This window comes from Loxodonta africana, chromosome 5, assembly GCF_030014295.1.
Source record: "Loxodonta africana isolate mLoxAfr1 chromosome 5, mLoxAfr1.hap2, whole genome shotgun sequence".
Classification (NCBI taxonomy): Eukaryota; Metazoa; Chordata; class Mammalia; order Proboscidea; family Elephantidae; genus Loxodonta; species Loxodonta africana.
The window spans coordinates 76246683-76266577 of record NC_087346.1 but is presented as its reverse complement, the minus strand read 5'-3'; the positions used below and the strand labels follow the sequence as shown (position 1 = coordinate 76266577).

The 19895-nt window shown below is 39.0% G+C and overlaps 1 protein-coding gene across 1 annotated transcript in view; it reads left to right on the top strand.

Annotated features, from left to right (window-relative positions):
* Positions 1 to 19895, top strand: part of FRAS1 (Fraser extracellular matrix complex subunit 1) — a 524357-nt gene that overhangs the window by 94325 nt on the left and 410137 nt on the right. The gene's annotated exons all lie outside the window — the stretch shown is intronic.

Here is a 19895-nt window from a genome sequence, read left to right as displayed (position 1 = left end):
AGAATGAAACACTGCTCTGCTCTGCATCATCTTCATGATCGTTGGTATGTTTGGTTCCATTGTTGTGGTCATTGTGGCAGTCCATGTCATTTAGGGTTTCCCTTGCTTCCACTGGCCCTCCATTTTACCAAACATGATGTCCTCCAGTGATCTGTCCCTCCTGATGATATGTGCAAAGTAAGTGAGTCAAAGTCTTGGACAGTATTCTCTGATTAATAGGGTTTTCTTTTGGCTCATTTTCAGAAGTAGATGCTAGGCCTTTCTTCCTAGTCTGTCTTAGTCTGGAAGCTCTGCTGAAACATGTCCACCATGGGTGACCCTGCTAGTATTTGAAATACTGGTGGCATAGCTTCCAGCATCATACCAACACGCAAGCCTCTACAGTATGACAAACTAAAAGATAGGTGGTGGTAAAATTGGGTATGTGCTTTCATTCAGGCCTAATTGTTTAAAGTTGTGTACATGTGTTTGAATTTAAGAAAAGACCCTTGCTTGCACTTTGTATGTGTTTCTGTCACGCTACTTAGAATGGTTTTTTGCATATTATAAGCCTCTTATAAATGTTTGCTGATTGATTGAGAGTTGCCTAGGTCTGATAAATCACAAATAATTTACAGATTCACTTTTGGAAAATTTATTGAATCATTCCACAGTTGTTTGCTGAGGTCTAACTGTGTGCTAAGGAACAACTGAAAAGAAATGATTTGCCCCTTTGGCTGGATATAAATCTTGTTCTCAGTGGTCATGGATTATACAGTATCACTAAAACTTGATGAGACATTGCCAAGGGAAATTGGTCTCATTACGTGTAGCCATGATACATCAGCCTCTAGTCTTACTCCTCATTTCTGCCTAAATATAGCACAGAGCTCTCTTATCATTTCTGTTCTCACTGACCTTGCATAAACTGGATCCTTGCAGTAGCTTAATGGCTCTCCCTGTTTCCCTTTGTGTCCCTGCCCCACCCATATCCATCTTCTAAGCTATTCCATACTGATGCTACAATGATCCTTCTAACTTTCCGACCACCAGTTGCCATTGAGTGGAATTCTGACTTGGGGCAACCCTATGTGTGTCAGAGTAACACTGTGCTTCATAGGGTTTTCAGTGGCTGATTTTTTGGAAGTAGATTGCCAGGTCCTTCTTCTGAGGCACCTTTGGGTGGACTTGAACCTTCAACCTTTTGATTAGCAGTGGAGCACATTTGTGCCACCCAGGGACTACATTTTAACCTTGTTACTGTGTGCTGTTGAGTTGATTCTGACTCATAACCACCCTACAGGATAGAGTAGAATTACCCTGTAGGGTTTCCTAGGCTGTAATCTTTATGGGAGCATATCAGCAGGTCTTTTCGCATGCAGAGCTGCTGGTGGGTTTAAACACCAACCTTTCAATTAGCAGCTGAGTGTTTAAGTATTACACCACCAGGGATCCTTGTGTTAACCTTAAGGCTGGCTGTATCCTTAGAGGGTTTTGCTTCTTGGCATACAAGACCTTCTGCTAGCCTTCCAGCCTCATTTCCGATTCTGCCCTGTCACACGTTGGTTCTAAGAATGTTCAGTGCCAATATCAATTAAATGGTGAGTTCTGTGAGGACAGGGTCCATGTCTGCATGTGCTTCTTTGACTCTCTGGGATCCGAATGGTGCCCAGAATGAAGTCAGGTTCAGTGATTGTTTGTGGAATTGTATGGAGTCAAGCACACTCTCCGAAACCGGAAAGTTGCGTTTTCTGTTTAATCCCTTAAATTCTTATTTGATGGATTCAGTGCTGTTTGTCAGTGCACTTTGTGAAAAGGAAAACAGATGGCCTTTCTTTTGACTGCTCAACAAAACTCCAGAAATATGTACAGAATATTTAGCACCTGAAGAGTGCTAAAGACTGTGTATTTCATAAGGTTGTCCTCTTCCTCATCTGATATGAGGAGGTGGTATTCATTTTCGAAATAATAGGAAGGGGATAATAAAGCACTTCAGGAGACTAACTTTGCCTTCCACACCAGGTTCTTCCAAGTATCTTTTGCCTGTTGGTTACCTTGAGAACAGAACTAGAAATAATTTAACAGATTTCTCAATGTTTCTTGAGTCTGCTTTACACTTTCACAATTCTTCCCTTTCCATGTTTTATAAACCAATTTTCTTTATAACATTGATTCTAGCATTTACCCAGTGATGGTCACCCAAAGTTTCTGGACTTAGTGCAATTTCAAGATCTCTCTTGCCCAACTAGATCCAATGTTTCCCTGTAGAAATCTCTGCAAATATCTTTAAAGAGTCTTTTGTTCAGTAACAATTTTCACTATTTTAACAGAATTTGAATTACAGGTTATTCACCATGATTTGCCTTCTTCACAGCCATTCCTAATTTATGGAATTTTCTCTTATCAGTATTTTATGAGACTAAGAGATTACATACATATATGTGCAGCTAACATATGACACATCCTTAATATGCATAAATGGCCCCACTTATTATTGCAGTTGTTATTTGAGATGTGTTTTACGGGAATACATGGAAAATATGTCACCCACAATCTCTCTTGATCTCCTCATTTTCTAGGAACCAATGGAATGCACTTTGGAGGTATAGTATTACCTTGTTGTAAAGAACAGGAAACTGAGGCTTAGTGGAGTTAAGTAACTTGTTCAAGATAACCCTCGTGTGAAAACTGCTTGGGGGAGGTGTCTGACCTCCTCCAACCCCACAAGGGGGAAGGAAAGCCAAGATCAACAGCCCAAGGCTGATGCCTATGAGGGGGAGGTCAGACATGCGTCCTTTCTCTGCCATCTCCACCAGTTCTGACACCACCTGTCCCCTCACAGTAGTCTCTACTGGGTTCGATAATTCATTGTAATGGCCACACCGAACTCCCAGACCATACTTAGAATTATGGGGTGTCTTTTTTTTAGGGAAGTAACAGTTACAGTTCAGGCTCAAGAACACTCAGAACACAGTTCTTCCACTCGGATAGCCTCTCCCCAGCTGTGCTCGCAGGCACACCTCTCCCTGGTCCTTAGTCTCTGCTCAAAGGCACGCAGCTCTCTCTCTCCATGGGCCGGGAAGCCCACCATGCAGTCTCCTGCCGCTGGGTCTCTCCTGCTGGTCTCTCCTTTGTTGGTGGTGGTGAGCTCCTTTCTCTCTGCTCTGGAAATGGCTCTTTTTTAAGGCAAGACTGACCAATCCCCTTGGTAGGCCACAATCACCCTATCACACAATCACCCAGGTGGGAGTTACAAGCCCATGGCTAGAAAAGCCACACAAAAGTAGTCAATCAGTAGTCAGTCGCATTGTACCTGGTCTGTTTGTCTGCTGTTGCTAGCTGCCCGCACAGAGTCAGCCCCCGATTCATGGTGACCCCATGCACAACAGAACTAAATGCTGCCTGGTGGTGCACCATCCCTGTCATTGGTTGCAGATTGGGCCATTGTGATCTATACGGTTTTCGTTAGCTGATTTTTGGAAGTAGATCACCAGGTCTTTCTTCCTAGTCCATCTTAGTCTGGAAGCTCCATTGACACCTGTTCAACATCAGAGCAACATGCAAGCCCCTATTGACAGAGGGTATGGCTGTGCATGAGGTACATTAGCTAAGAATTGAAACTAGGTCTCCTGCGTGGAAGGCGAGAATTCTACCACTGAACCACCTGTTTGTCTAAAACCTACTTATAATATGTTTTATCGTTAGATTTTTAAAAAGTCGTTAAAAGGAAAAAGAACATTATAAGGAACTCTCCAGTTCTTATCACTTGACTTTAAAAGCTCCCAACATTTGCCTGTTTTAGGGCCTACTGTCTTTTTTTTTAGTAAATTTTATTATGTTTTTGGTGAAAGTTCACACAGCAAATTAGGTTCCCATTTGACAGTTTCTACACAGGTTGTTCAGTGACGTTAGTTACATTTTTTACAACATGCCAACATTGTCTTTAGCTGTATTTTGGTTGTTCCATTTCCAGTACTATAGTTTCCCTGCCCCTTATCTTTTCATCTTTGCTTTAGAGTAATTGTTGATCTTTTGGTTTCATACAAGCCGCTACCATTGAATTGATTACTACTCATACTATAGTACGGAGTAGAACTGCCGCATAGGATTTCCAAGGATTGCCTGATAGATTCGAAGTTGTCCATAGATGGATGGATTTGCTTCTGGGTTCTCATTTCTATTCTGCTGATCTGTGTATCTATCAATACCAGGCTGTTTTGATTACAGTGGCTGTATAGCAAGTTTTGATGCCCTTCTGCTTTGTTCTTCTTCAATATTGCTTTGGCTATTTGGGGCCTCTTTCCTTTTCAGATAAAGTTGTTCGTTAGGGCCTGCAGTCTTTACTACCACTGTGTTAACTTCCCATCTCACACAGGGTCCAAGAAATCCAGTTGACACTGGGAAGATCAGAAAGTATGAAAGTTCTTTTAGGCCCATTTTAATTGTATCATGTAATTGCTTTCATAACCATTTAAAATCATTCTCATTGCTACTGGTTAAAAAAAAATCCACAAAACTAAGAAAATTTATTTTTAATCCCTGGAGGAAAAAAAGTACAAGAATAAGCAAATTGGGAATCTTAGCAGATGGGTAATTAAAAGCAAACAAAACAGAATTATCCTGAGAGTTAGTATTCACAGTTCTGTATACTAAGAATGTGTACATTACTTGGGAGACTAAATATATCCAGTCCTTGAATATCTAGCAGTAGATAATTGATCTCGTCTCGGGGCCTTCTCCACTTTGTGGTCCAACGTGGTTTCTCACACTATCTTGCGGGCCCAGTGAGAAACAGAGGTAGTGGAGCGTCTTGAGCAACTTGGTGTGACAGAGCCCCATTTAGGCATTGGGTTGTGTTTGATTATCCACACCACTTCTCTGTTACCTTCATACAGATAATAAAACATGGATTCAGTTGTATCTTAGTTTCCTAGTGCTGCTTCAATAGAAATACATGTTGGTGGCATTAAAGAACGGAAATTTATTTCCTCGCAGTTCAGGAGGCTAGAAGTTCAAATTCAGGGCACTGACTATTGGGGAAGGCTCTCTCTCTTTGGGCTCCTGGGGACAATCAGCTTCTGTAGCCCAGCATTCCTCGGTTCCTTGGCAATCCTCACATGGCATCTATCTTCTTCCTCATATGTGCTCCTTCTTTGTTTAACCTGCTCTTTTTGTAACTCAGAAGTGATTAGGTTTAGGACAAACCCTGCAATGATATGGTCTCATTAACATAGGAAAGAAAATCCTATTTCCTAATGGGATTACGTCCACAGGTATAGGGGTGAGGATTTCAACACATATTTTGGGAGGACACGATTCAGTTTATAACAAGATAGCTGCATCCTTGAGGCCATGCCTCGTTCACCTTTGAATCCTACACCTAGAACAAGGCCTGGTATCTAGTAGCTTCTTAATACATGTTGGTAGTTTTGACTGGAAGCCCCCGGAGATGGCATGACATTTGTTAACAGCCTCTATGTAGACTGCTTAAGTTTTAAAATAAATTGAAATAATATGAGGAAAAATGTTTTTGGCATGTGTTTAACATGAGAAAAAGATTGTTATTTTGAAAACTCAAGCTGAAAATTGAGAAAATTAAACAGATGTAAGTTTACTTAGAGCGCGTTGCCAAGAATAAAGTAAATAGTGTAAAGTGTGCTGAGATGAAAAGGAAGGAAAACAAAATCCAAGGGAGGCAGAGATTATAGTTGGAAAGCAAAGTTATTTTTCAAAATTATTATTTCTGTTGTGACCTTTTCTTCCAGTTAACTGATGATACAGTTGTTTGCTTTTTCTAATTTAGAAGCACACGGCATTCTAGGAGCTTATTTATAACCCCCTCTGAAGAGCAAGCCATGAAGAAGAAAGCTCAATTATGCATTTTAAGCACTGTGCTTCTTGTGGACAGGATGATATGTTACTTTGCTTGTACTATGGTATCTTTAACATCTGAGCAAACATACCTGGCTTGCTTTCCCCTACTTCCCTCTCTCTTTTTTTGTTGTTCAGGAAATCAGTTTGGTTGGGTTTCTTGTGTAGGGTAAAACCCATGGACTTGTATAGAGCTTGTGAGCAGGACATCAATGGGATCTCTGTTAGCTCGTTTTTCATCGGAAAGATACATTTCTTTCCCAAAGCTGTGATCTAGGAGAGTTGCCAAGAAGCTAGAGTTAAACAGACAGACACACACACACACGCACACACACACACACACAAACAGCAAACAACGTAATTCTTTCATGTGGCCATCTTTCCCTTTGTGTTTATTATGCTTGTTGCTGGTTTTAAAATAGTGTCCACTGGTTCCCTTGCCCTGGGCTGTTTCTGGGCTCTTGGAATCTTAGTTGAAGCCTGATTCCAGTTGTCCAGTGATAGAACTGAAAGGATGAGAGTGAAGACTCCATTTTGTAGGTTTGGATTATAGGTTTGAAAAAACTATAGAGGAAACTCATGAAGATTTCTCAGGTTTAGTTTTGTGAGCTTAGCAGGTGTGAGACATTTACAAAGCTTTTGTGTCCATATCTGAACTCCTCTGTTGTCCTTTGTGACCAAAGTCCTCCGCTCTTTTGATATCACTGTCCATCTGTTTGACAAGATCTGTAGTGGTGGCTTAAAACTCAATCATTTTTTCTTTCCTCTCCAGACCTTCAGCAGGGCTAATGTGGAACAAGCAGGTAAAAAAGTTTAGTTTGATCTGCTTTATTTTGTGAATGTCTCTTTGGCAGCCAGGGCTGGTTCTCCTGACCAAGGGAGTCAGTGGGGGTTGTTATTACTATTTCTAAAATTTTTATTGTGGTGAAAATGTTTAACAAAAATTCACCAATTCAACAGTTTATACATGTATGGAGGTTATTTCTTATTGTTGTAAAAATTTGCGTTGAACTTGGTTTATGTGAAGATTCCCTAAAGAAGCATTTGTTTTTCCATTACCTAAACAAGACACTGTCTCCAAGTACCTTTAGCATTCTAAAAAAAAGATGACCTCTGTTTCATGGAGGCCTTTCAAATGATTGGATTAAATCAACTGTTTCTAAATATTACACCATTAGTGAAAAATGTGTAAGAATCACTTTGTGTCTTGGGACAAATGTGGTTTCAGATCAACTGTTTTTCTATCAGGGTACCATTGTGGCGACTCCCTCACACTGCTTCAGTCCCAGAAGGGTGTTGTGGGTGATCCACTGCCAGTTTCAGTGGTGCCGTGTCCCATCTCCCCCCAGTTGCAGTCTCTACTTTGCTGCTGTACTACAAGGTCAGGATCCTCATGGGCTCCCTGGCCTGACCTACCCTTGACATGAGATCTCTGAGTCCCAGCAGCCCCTTCTGGACTGACCTTTGCTGCATCTCTCTGCTCTGGTTGCTCTGTGGAAGTTTGTCCTCTACCTTTGCTGAACGAGAAGAGTGATCACTAGCTATGGTGCTCAAGAAACATTTGATGGATTAAATTCCCATGAGTACATCATAATCAACAAGGAAAATATTTCTGTTTCACCTCAAAAATATATCACATGTTATATTTTTAGACTTGCTGCCATAAATATTCACAAGGCAAATGGAACTTCAGTCCTCTTGATTACAGTTGTTTGTAGCAAAACTAAGTTTTCATTTACTTTGTTGGACTTCATATGAAATCTTTCTCCTAAATAGGCTAATCACTATACTCTCTTGTACATTTCACTATGTCACTACTGCTCATTAAAAAAAATCTCTTACTGGAGAATGGCTGTAGTATTGATATGTTAAAGTTATAATCACTGTATTTTGGCCTGTGCATCCAGTAGTGATGAAGAGTAGCTGGTGATTGGAATCAGTAGACATTGTCTGGTATACTTTTACTGTAGTCCTTAAATGAGACAGCAGCAGATGCTCTTTGACATCCGGGCAGCACTTCTCAGTCAGAGTATCATTGAATTCAGTCAGTAATGTGGTGTGTCACGTGCATTTGATGCTAATATGGTGTGGCAAAACTTAACAGTGTATATGAGTTCATGGACATCCCTTCCTCTCTTTCTCTTCATCCCAACCCTCTCTGAGGAAAGAAAGTACAGAAACTCCATGGATTAATTCCTGAGAGAAAAACAAGATGAAATACCAACTAACACCGTTGGGGCTTCATTGGAAGGGAACTTGAAGTATTGAAAGTATGAGGGGTAGACATGGACAGAGCATAGGGATGACACCAAAGAAAGTAGATAGCAATTGTCATGGATTGAATTGTGTCCCCCCAAAATATCTGTCAACTTGGCTAGGTCATGATTCTCAGTATTGTATGATTGTCTACCATTTTATCATCTGACGTGATTTACCTATGTGTTGTAAATCCTATCTCTGATGTAATGAGATGGATTAAGGGCATCTATATTGATGAGGTCTACAAGATTAGTGTCTAAAGCCAATCTCTTTTGAGACATAAAAGAGAGAAGCAAGCAGAGAAACATGGGAAACTCATACCACCAAGAAAGCAGCGCTGGGAGCAGAGCGCATCCTTTGGAGTTGAGGTTCCTGCGCTGAGATGCTGTCAGACCAAGGGAAGATTAATGACAAGGACCTTCCTCCAGAGCCAACAGAGGGAGAAAGCCTTCTCTTGGAGCTGATGCCCTGTATTTGGACTTGTAGCCTACTAGACTGTGAGAGAATAAATTTCTGTTAAAGCCACCTACTTGTGGTATTTCTGTTGTAGCAGCACTAGATGACTAAGACGGCAAGGCATCATGGCCTGGATAAGTGAGAGAAATTTTCGGCAGTAGGAGAGGGAGTAGCTCCCTTGAGTTGTGGGTTGTTTGAGAATAATGTAAGATGGGGCTTTCATGTTGCTACGGACTCTATACTGGAACTCCTTCAAATGATTTTGAGAGAATCAAGATATAGTGGAAGTTCATGTCTGGGCTATAATTTTTAACTGTTGTGACATTGCTCTGGACCATGTGGGTCATGGCTTTGTAAGTTTGTAGTAATGATTAATATTCTGAAATTTTGGTATGACTTACCTTTTAAAAATAATTTAGAACCAATTTAGGATTATTCTTACGACATCATTATTCTCATTCATAATCATTTAGAGTATGTTCCCTATGGAAGAGAAAGGGGGCTCTGGGGATTATACATAATCTCCACTATTCTTATTTACTCATAAAATTCAGAGTAAGTATCAATTGCTAGTAATCAGTGTGGTAATTACCATTTAATTATAGTGCTTGTGATTTATGATTTTATAGTTTTTCATTTACTCTTGGGTAAATTTTAAAGAAGAAGGCAAAGGTAGATGAAGAAAGCCTGAGTAACATATTTGTATCTCCACTGAAAATAAAAAAGAAATATGTTTTAAATGTTTCTTTTAGAGTACAGCAGTTCTGTGGACAACAAACTAGAGGACTATAGTCCTTATACAGGCTACAGACATGTTTTATTTGGCTGTCATTAAAAAAAAAAATTCAGTTCTATTGCCAACATATTAAATATGGAGATGCTGTATGAAAATCTGACTTCTTGTGAAAAATTGGAAGGTCTGCACATACTGGGCCTATAAGCCCATGGCAATGATCACCCTGGTTGTGTTTAGTAGTTTTGCTGATGAGATGGGGCATGTGTACTTCAGTTTCTGTTACCTCTACTGCTCTGGTACTTAGGTACTGCTTGCGTCATTCGTTTATGTAGACTACCTGGTCCCTGGCATTGGTGTTTTCTACTCCTGACCAATCATTAAATCAAAGGTAGACAAAGTGATGAGTTAAAAATTTTGTAGCAATTCTATTAATATCAATAATGTTAAACACCTGTATGTTCTATGTGGTATAATGTGAGACAATAAACTAGGGTTTATTTCTTTTAATTGGAGTACATTATTTTATTATAAAGCACCTGTTTTTTAAATAAGAAAGGGAATTAAATTTGATTATTCTAATTTTTAAAAATCATATTTTTTATAATGAAAATTGATCTTTTCCAGATTTCTAACCCTTAGGTTATATTATAATGTAGGGTATACAAGTATACATAAATAAACCTTATTTAATTATTTATATTACAGTGTATACAGTGTGGCTTCTGGATATAGCCTGTCTGAACTTGAATTCTGACTCTGCCACATGCAAGTTGTATGACCAGGACGTGCCAGAGTTTCTCTATGTTTTGAAATTCTCATTAGCAATTTGAGAATAATTATAGTGCCTACCTTAGAGGATTGTTTTTGGTGATTTAATGAGATAATCTAGACAGGGCAGTTGGCTCAGAATAAAACACAGAAAAATTATCTATTAGTAGTAGTATTATGTCTAGATAAAAGATCTTCAATGCTATTTATTTTAAGTTTTTTTTTTTTTTTTTTTGCAAAAATCTGGGCACAGCATTGGGAACATGGTAGACATGTCTACATCTCTCTCAGGTGTAAAGCTGCAAAACTGTGTCCTAGAAGGTGTTCATATCCTAAATCCTAACAGACCAACATTTCGTCTAGTACCTTTAGTCTTCATCTGTTAAATAAGGAGACTTCTCACTGTCATCCATCTTGTAGGCTAAGATGAAGAAGAAATCTCTGTAATGATAAGGCTATTGGTAGAATGATACTACAAAGACTGTGTTTTCTATGATGAAGATGAATTTAGTCATTAATTTTCCAATGCCATGCATTTACCAAGCCATGGTATTCAAATATAGAAAACCATAAATGTAAAGTTGTGGCCAAAAGATAAGCAAACTACTGATTTATTGATATGGAGATCTGCTTTATCATTGATGTGTTACTTGCCTTGTAATTGTAAACCTTTTTTTTTTTTTTGATGATGACTTTGACTTTTTGCTGGAAGGAGGAAAAGCAGGTTTTACTCATATGCCTGAAGGGGATTCACAAGATAAATGTTTTTTAATCATCATATGTGGACCATAGCATTAACTTGGGGAGGAAAATGCCCTGCATCAAGAGAAATTTATGATTATGTTCTTCCATTTCGTTCTCCCAGGAAAATTTGGTTTTAAGTGGGAAGAGATAGAAATGGTATCGTAAAAATTATTTCTTGGGTTAGAAATTGCTCTTTTCTTGCACTGCAGGGATCCACATTACTGAGCAAGCGCTGTCCTTTCTGAGGAAACAGAAACCAGTATTTCACTGTTGTAAATGAAGATTGAGTGTGATGGCTTACATTTGAGGAAGACGCCCTTTTAAATGATTGCAAAAACACAAATCCATCTCAGCTGTAGGGTTTCCAGTGTAAGGACCTTGTAAATTTCGTCTGCCTGCCATCGTCATTGTTGTTACGTTTATTCCATTTCTGTCACTGCCTGTTAGGTGAGTGTTTTGCTTTTATCTGATAACTTCCGAAACCCAAGTTATTTCTCCTGAGGCTACAAGACAGAAGAATCTTTCAGTAGCTGGTTCATTCTGAAGGATGAAGCTGTTTTTCCTGAAGGAAAGGTGTGTTGTCAGACATAATTTTAGTTCCCTGCTGTGTCTGTGTAAACCATGTTGTATTGGGGAAAACAGTAAGATGAAATTATCCGAGAAAGGGAAGTTCAGAAAAGCCTTTTTATTATTAAGTGCTAGAAAACAATTTGTGGGATGTGCTCTTTCCGTCCTTTCTTACCTTTGCCAGGACTGAGCATGTGGGTCTTAGAGGCTCTGGTACGTGAAGTGGTATTCAACAAGAGGCAACAGGCAGATGACACATTGCTGTCACCATTTCACTTACTGCCTGTCTCTAGAAAAACACACTCAACCTCAGATGATAGGAAAGATACTGAAGATAGTAAAGATGCCACGCTTTTAATGGAGACTGTTGGAAAATTGCTAAGTTCTTATAAAAAGTATTTTATGTTTCCTCATTCCTTTTATTTTTATTTCTATTGTTATAAAAATATAAAGAACACACCATTTGCCAATTCATAATTTTTCACATACACAATTCAGTAAAGCCAATTATATCAATCATGTTGTGCAGCCATTACCAATGTCTGTAGCCAAATTTTTCTTCCGCATAAACAGAAACTGTGCTCCATAAATAATGATTCTTTCCTCTCCCTGCCTTTCCTGCCCAAGGTAACACACAACTTAAAAAATACCCCTTTTGTAGTGGTTCCTTTTTAATTCTCCTTGTTATGAGTAAATTTATATGCATAGACCCTTACCTATGTATCTATATCTCTGTATATGTGAGGGCAATGGTGGTTCAATGGTAGAATCTTGCATTCCATGATGGAGACCCAGGTTTGATTCTTGGCCAGTGCACCTCATGCTCAGCAATCCTCTCTTTGTCAGTGGAGGCTTGTGTGTTGCTATGATGCTGAACAGGTTTTAGTGGAGCATCCAGGCTAAGATGGACTAGGAAGAAAGGCCTGGTGATCTACTTCCCAAAATCAGTGAAAGCCCCATGGATCATAACGGTCAAATGTGCAATTGAGCATGGAAATAGTGCAGGACCAGGCAGCATTTTGTTCTGTTGTGCGTGGGGTCACCATGAGTCAGGACTGACTCAAGCAACTAACAACAACAACATATGTGTATACACCTGAACTTACTCTGTCAGGTAAATAGCTGATTTCAGTTAATTTATTTCTCATTCTTTGAACATTTTGTCTTTTCTTTCCTGTTGTTAAAAAGTTTATATAGTATTTCTTACTATTAAAAAAAAATCTGTTTTAATTAAATTTTCAGGTCAAAAGATATCACATACTCCTTGGGACCAGTAAATTGAGTTACCCAATTATCCAAGAAAGGGTAGTATTTATAATTGTTTAATTAGCAGAGATCATAACTTATGGACTGGTTTCTTTCTAAAAGTTGTGGGCCACTCAGTTTGGTACTTAGTATGCATCTCTTCCTATCCTCCCAAAAGGAACAGTATTAAAAATTATTACAAATGAAGGCTAAGTTTCCATTTTAACTCATAAATCTTTCTAACCCGTTCTGGGGTTGATCTGTTGGGATGTGGTTTCTTGTTGCCTCTTTGAAAAAATTAGTCCCAGGTCACAATGTGACAAATGCCTTCCTTATAACTCGAATATGACAAAAATGAGATTTGCCTTTTCCTATGCAGCTTGGACTGTTGGAGGAAGTTTTTCCCTGTCCTTCTTCTCCAGCCTAGGCCATGTAAGGAGTTCTAATTTCTCCTCTTTTCAGTGCAGGTACATGCCAGGAGTCGTGCGTGGCCACGTCTCACAGAGATGGCAGCAGGGGGGGATTTTGCCCTGATTGTCAAACTTCCTATGCATAGGCCACCTAGCTGGAGCAAGGGTTAGGTTACCTGAGCCTAGAGACAGATTTAGGCTCCTGCAGTGGACACAGAAAGCCAGAGGAACAAGTCTAGTCGGAGTCTCCAAGGACAAACATTATGTCAGATGGTCTGGAGAGAGCAAATACCGTGGTCTTAGGCAGAAATGGGGTCCAAGGGAGGGCAGGCAAAAACCCCTTTGTATGGAATGCACAGTGTTTTTCATTGGAAAAGGGCTATGATATGCGATGTTTGAATCACTACAAAAGGGATAATTTTAAAGTTGTGTACTTGTAACTCCAGAACCACCCATAGTGCTTTGGATTAATAAAAGATTTGAATTGGTACAGATTAAAGAAAATAACATACAGATCTGAAACCTCATTTATAACCAATTAATAAAATTAATCACTTTTAAATTTCATGAACTGTTAAGAAACATGTAAGAAGAAAATGTAGAAAGCTTATGATTTATTAAAATGCTAATATAAATTTAGTACTTTTGTAAAACACTAGGAATTTTCTAAAGGGAAAAAATATAAGGACAAAATGCCGTATATAAAGGCAGGTCATTACTATCATAACAACTTTGTTATAGAAGAAATCTAAAGGCTAAAGTCTACTTAAAAACTCAATTTTAAATATGAGAAAGTCAGATATTTTAATAGAGTTGTATTTAAACATGTATTTAAACAACATAGTTAGAATCTTTTTCCTTTTAAAAGAGCTTTATAATGTTTTGCTCATTCCTTCATTCTGTTTTTCATGTAGATCTTTAAAAAATACCGTCTTATTTTCCTGTCTCATCAGCCTAAAGCCAGTCCAAAACTACTTCTTGAAACTTCTATCTTCTTGAGCCTATTCCTAAAGTTTTCCTAAAGACAGTCGGACATTGCTTAGAATTCAGTTAGTATTTATCCATTCTGGTCCATTGCTAGACTGTGGGAATATAGTGATGGAAAAAAGTCATGACTTCTGCCCTTCTAGCCTTCAGTCCTTTGAGTTGGAATACAAATCAAAAAGACAAATTCTAGAGTAATTCTTTTCCTATAAAATTAATGAGCATTAATCATGCTGGAATTTCTTATTTTGTTGGGAGGCTGGTTAATGTCTGGGTAAAAATCAGAACTTTTTGAGCTAAAGGCATAAGCAAACAGACCCAGTGACCTTTCTTGGACAAAGTTTATAAAATACTTTCACCAATATCTCTGGCATATAGTAGTAAATCTTGCCTTTTTATAGCATGTCACGGTTTATAAAGTGTTTCAAATAATCTCATTTTATTATTAGGTCCACCAGTCTTACATGTGGCATTCTTCTTTATTCAGCTCTTACTGGGATCTTGTAAGAAGCAACATGATTTCATGGAAAACACATCAAAGTGCTAAATTACAAGACTTGCATTATAATCCTAGCTTACTGCTCTCAGGTTCTATCACTTTACTGCTCAAGCTGTTTACTCACATGTAAAATGAAAAGATGAGGCAGGTAACAATTAAGACTATTTCAGTTGCCTAACATTCTTGCAAAAATTGGATGGTGAAAAAGAAAGAATAAGAATTGATGTGTTCAAACTGTAGTGTTGACAAGAATATTGAATATACCACGGACTGCCAGAAGAATGAATAAATCAGCCATAGAAGAAATACAACCAGAACGCCCCTTAGAAGCAAGGGTAGTGGAAAAAAAAAAAAAAGGGTAGTGAGACGTTGGCTTATTTACTTTGGACAAGTCATCAGGAAAGACCAATTACTGGAAAAGGACAACATGTTTGGTAAAGTAAAAGGTCACTGAAAATGAGGAAAACCTTCAGTGAGATAGGTTGACACAACAGCCACAACAGTGGCCTCAGACATACCAGTGATCATGCAGATAATACAAGACCAGGCAAGGTTTTGTTCTGTCATATTTAAGTTCACTGTGAGTTGGAGGCGGCTCAATGGCACCTAACAACAACAACGCTGGGTAGCTATTGTTGTGCAACAGACCACACAAAAACATAAATATCTTAAAACAATAAAAGCTTATTATTTATTGTTCAGGAGTCTTCTATGGATCATGTGGGCAGTCCTGCTATGATATGGGCCAGTCTTACCTGATCTTGATCGGGCTTGGTCATGTTTGTGCTGTCAGCTGATGGGTTGGCTCATCTGAAATAGCCTTGCTCACATATCTGGCAGATAGCTGGCTGTTGGTTGGTCAATAGGATGAGAGAGTCGTTTATCTCTCATCATTCTGCAGGCTAGCCCAGACTTATTCACAGGGCAAAAGCATGTGTGCCAAGAAAGTGAGCAGACACACCAAGGCCTTTTGAAGCTCATCAATTCCACTGTATTGTTCTGGTCGAAGCAGATCACAAGGCCAGCGTAAATTCAAGAGATGGGGAAATAGACTCCAAAGTCTCATTGAAAGGGCGTGGATACTGGGGGAGGTTGAGGGGGTGTTGGTGAAGAATTACAGCCAGATTTTGCAATTAATCTACTATAGGCTCCTTTGAGCTCTAACTTTTTGTTAAATCTGTAAATGATCTAATTATTTGAATACTTACAGCTGTGCTTAGGAATGGAAAGAATGAAAAGAGGAAAACAAAACAAAACAAAAACATTTGACTGTATAGAACGTGGAGCCCTGGTGGTGGAATGGTTAAGTGCTCGGCTGCTAATCAAAAGGCGGGCAGTTTGAATCCACCAGCCACTCCTTGGAAACTCTGTGGGGGCAGTTCTCCTCTGTCCTGTAGGGTCACTATGAATTGGAATCGACCAGACTGCAACAGATTTGGTTTTGGTTATATAAAAGGCATTTTGTATTTTATAAAACCAATTTTCATTTCCAGAGAAACACAAAAGACGCCCTTGAGGAGCTGGCAATGTAGTTAAGCAAATAAAGCTTATATATTAAAAACAGAAAACATTTCAAGACCATCTTTTTTTTTTTTTTTTTTTTGAGTAGAGAATTGTAAGAGCTATAAGATAAAGAAAAATAAAAGGCAGATATGGGCTGGAATTGTTAAGGCTTTAATTACTTAAGCCTTGAAGGATGATGTGTTAGTAGTTAGATCAAGACTAATCAGACCCTACCTTTTGATCATCCCTTTATTTATACGTACACAGGAAGGAAAAGGTATTTTAATTAAGCAAAGGAAATAGTTTGCCGTTGAACTAATTAGTCTCAAATCTTATTTTTTTGCTTGTTTAAGGAAGAAGTTCTATCTTGACTATAGACTTGTAGTAAATAAAAAGCATTTCTGACAAGAATGTTTACTTTTCTCAAAGTTTGCCAAACATTTTTAGATAGTGATTCCTTTGAATGAAGCAAATGGGATTAATTTCAACCACTGGCAGAGAATTCTAGCTCTTCACCAAAATCCATTTCTGTCTCCTACACTTCCCAGCCTCCCTTCTAGTTAGGCGTTTTGTTTGACTAAATTCTATCTAGTGGAATGTGAGTGGAAAAATGTGTGCCGCTTCCCCACTTGTTCCATAAAACCTCAGCCTCCAACACATGCTCTTTCCCTTTTTTGGAGGACTGGATTGCTAACCAAAAGGTCTGCAGTACGAACCCAACAGGTGCTCCTTGGAACCTCCATGGGGCGGTTCTACTCTGTCCTATAGAGTTGCTATGAGTTGGAATTGACTCCACGGCAGTGGGTTTGGTTTGTTTTTGTTTTTTTTGGATTGGCCACTCCCAGGACAACTTTGGAAGCTAAAGTTGAAGTTGGAGGAGCTGTTGTCAGATTGTGTTCCTGAATGACTACCTGGAGCAGACCCCCTGTTTCAGATAGGAACATTGGCCTTGGACTATTAAATGAAGGAGAAATAAAATTCTTTTGTGTTTAACCCATTACATAGTGGGCCTATTTGTTTTAGCACTATAACCTGTTGTTTTTCATTGCCATGGAGTTGGCTTTGACTCATGGCAACCTTATATGTAATAGAACGAAACATTGCCTAGTCCTGCGCCATCTTCATGATCTTTGATATGTGTGAGCCAATTGTTGCAGCTATTGTTGTCAATCCATCTCATTGAAGTTTTTTCTCCTTTTTGCTGACCCTCTACTTTACCAAACATGATGTCCTTTTCGAGCAGTTGATCTTTCCTAATGACTTGTACAGAGTAAGCAAGATAAAGTCTCACCATCTTCACTTCTAAGGAGCATTATAGAGACCCTAATATTCAGTGGTTCGAACAAGATAGAAGAAAATTCTTTCTACTGTAACAGATTAGAGATAGGCAATCCAGAGTGGGTAGATTACAGGGTTATCAAGAGACCCAGGTTCCTGCCATTCCATATGATGTGGTCCTTGTTCACATGGTCAAAGCTGATTCATCGCCTAAGCTTTTATCCTAGCCCGTGGGAAGAAGGGAAAGAAAGTGGAGGGCAATTAGCTTCTTTTTTAGGGCTGTTGACTGGAACTTGTACATGTTACTTCCATTAAAATTTCATAGGTCAAATTTAGTCCCATGGGTACACCTAGCTGCAAGAGAGACTGGATAAGATAGTCTATGTGTCTTGATAGCTAAGTGCCTTGCTAAAATTACTGTCTTAGTTAACTAGTGCTGCTATAACAGAAATACCGTAAGTGGATGGTTTTAACGAAGAGAAATTTATTCTTTCACAGTTTAGGAGGCTAGAAGTCCAAATTCAGGGTGCCAGCTCCAGGTGAAGGCTCTCTTTCCCTGTCAGTTTGGGGAGAAGATCCTTGTCATCAGTCTTCCCCTGGCCTAGGAGTTTCTCAGCACGGGTACCCTGAGTCCAAAGGACATGCTCTTCTCCTGACGCTTCTTTCTTGGTGGTATGAGGTGCCTATCTCTCTGCTTGCTTCTGTCTCCTTTTTTCTCTTGTAAGACAAATGGTGATGCAGGCCTCACACCACAGAAACTCTCCTTACATCAGATCAGAGCTGTGACCTGAGTAAGGGTGTTGCATCCCACCCTAATCTTCTTTAACATAACCTAATGTTTGTTGTTTTGTTGAGGATCATTTGGGGGCGGTTGTGGTGGTACATTGACAGGGAACTGCCAGATTTCGAGCCAGATTCAGAGGAGGACATGGAATGAGGGATATCATTGCTAATATCAGATGGATCCTGGCTGAAAGCAGAGAATACCAGAAAGATGTTACCTGTGTTTTACTGACTATACAAAGGCATTGGACTGTGTGGATCATAACAAACTAGGGATAACATTGAGAGGAATGAGAATTCCAGTACAGTTAATTGTGCTCATGAGGAACCTACATAGATCAAGAGGCAGTTATTCAAACAGAACAAAGGGCTACTATGTGAAGTTAGGAACAGTGTTCATCAGGGTTGTATCCTTTCACCATACCTATTTAATCTGTATGCTGGGCATATAATCAAAGAAGCTGGACTATATGAAGAACAACACAGCATCAGGATTGGAGAAAGACTTATTAACAACCTGCGATATGCAGATGACACAACCTTGCTTGCTGCAAGTGAAGAGGACTTGAAGCACTTACTGATGAAGGTCAAAGACTACAGCTTTCAGTATGGATTACACCTCAGCATGAAGAAAGCAAGAATTCTCACAACTGGACCAGTAGGCAACAACATGATAAAGGGAGAAAAGACTGAAGTTGTCAAGGATTTCATTTTACTTGAATCCACAATCAACACCCATGAAGCAGCAGTCAGAAAATCAAAAGACCCATTGCATTGGGCAAATCTGCTGCAGAAGACTGCTTTAAAAGTGTTAAAAAGCAAACAATCTGTAGTTTTACGTCTTTCATAATAACAATGCCAAAAACAAATGCATTTGTGCTCACCATATACCATATGTTTCTCATACTCGTTACTGTATTTTTCCATTCTCTTTGCTTTCTGTTGTGCATTAGTCTGGGTATTTTCTTCTGGCATATTTTCTAATTCACTAATTCTCTCTCCAGTTATATTTAATCTGATGTTAACCACTTTATGAATTTTTAAATTTCAGTTTTCTAATTTCTACTTTATTATTTTTAGTTTCTAGGACTTCACAGAAGTTTTCCATCTTATCATCTAATTTCCTAAACATTTTAATTGTAGTTATTTTAAAGTTTATGCCTAGTAGATAACTCCAGTACTTGATTCATTTGTAGATCTGTTTCTCTGCTGTTTGTTCTTTTGGTTTTTGGTCATATGATATAGTTATGTTTTCTGATATACTGGTAATTTCTGAATGAATGCCAAACATTGTAGTGTGAAAAATTGTGGCGCTAACTTGAGGATTTGGTTGCTGTTATCCCCCTTCAGAAGGAACGGTGGTGGCGTAGTGATTAAAGTGATCGACTGTTAACCTGAAATGTTGGCAGTTTGAAACCACCAGTAGCTCTGAGGGAGAAAGATATGGGAGTCTGCTTCTGTAGAGATTTACAGCCTTGGAAACCCTATGGAGTCGCTATGCATTGGAATCAACTTGACGGTAGTGTGTCTGGTATCCCCCTTGAGAGAGGATTTACTTCTGGCAGTAAGTTTGGGTATACAAAGATTACCTTAGTCAAAATGGGGATTAAGCAGATCAGAAGCTAAGCTTTATTTCCTGTAAGGCCTTGCCTATATCTTGTTCACTCTTACTCCTAGTTTGGAATATTCACCAGGGCCCTGAGCTACTCCTCCCTGGTGGGTTTTGAACTCCAACTTTTGTCTCCTCAGCCCTGTAAGACTGTGAGAAATGTTCAGTTTCTCAGGCTCTTAGCCACTGCTTAATATTAGCAAA